Genomic DNA, 633 nt, shown 5'->3' with positions numbered 1-633 from the left:
ACATCGACATATTATTTTGCAGGCCCAATATTGGGTGATTCAGTGGTTGAGGGCTGCCGTTTTGTGTCAACTTTAACATATTACCATTGCACGCCCAATATTGGCTAATTCAATGGTTGAGGGTGGCCATTTTGTGTCAATATTTACGTATTTCAGTTGCAAACCCAATATTGGCTGATTCGGTGATTGAGGGCAGCCATTTTGGGTCAATACTGACGTATTACCATTACAGACCCAATATTGGCTGATTCAGTGGTTGAAGGATCAATATCATTGTCGTGGTTTCTCGTAACTATTACGTAACTATTAAACAGTAGGACTATTCTTACGAGCAGTTGTGAGAAGTTCTGTCATGGCAGAGCGGCAGGTTTAATATTTGAAAGAAACCTTTTGTTTGAGACAAATCTTGAGGTTAAGACTAAACTTAAGCTTTTCTTAACATTAGCAATGGTTCATGATGGTCAACTAGTTGATTAACCTTCTTTCCAGTCGATTAAGAAATTTGACTTTTTGCATTGGTATACTTGAGTAAACTTTCAGAACTTTTTCTTTGCAACAGTTTTTAAAATTAAGAACTCAAGCTTTACTTACCTGCAAGTTAATTAGGAAATTCAATAATACTTTTTTTTTTTT

General features: G+C 35.7%; 1 protein-coding gene across 1 annotated transcript in view; it reads left to right on the top strand.

The window, feature by feature from the left end:
• Positions 1–633, top strand: part of LOC107562098 (receptor-type tyrosine-protein phosphatase S-like) — a 56,435-nt gene that overhangs the window by 594 nt on the left and 55,208 nt on the right. The window lies entirely within an intron of this gene.

The sequence above is a fragment of the Sinocyclocheilus grahami genome, unplaced genomic scaffold (assembly GCF_001515645.1).
Source record: "Sinocyclocheilus grahami isolate Dianchi unplaced genomic scaffold, SAMN03320097.WGS_v1.1 scaffold805.1, whole genome shotgun sequence".
NCBI classification, from domain to species: domain Eukaryota; kingdom Metazoa; phylum Chordata; class Actinopteri; order Cypriniformes; family Cyprinidae; genus Sinocyclocheilus; species Sinocyclocheilus grahami.
Note: the sequence above shows the minus strand (reverse complement) of the source record. Positions and strands in the feature narration are given on the sequence as shown.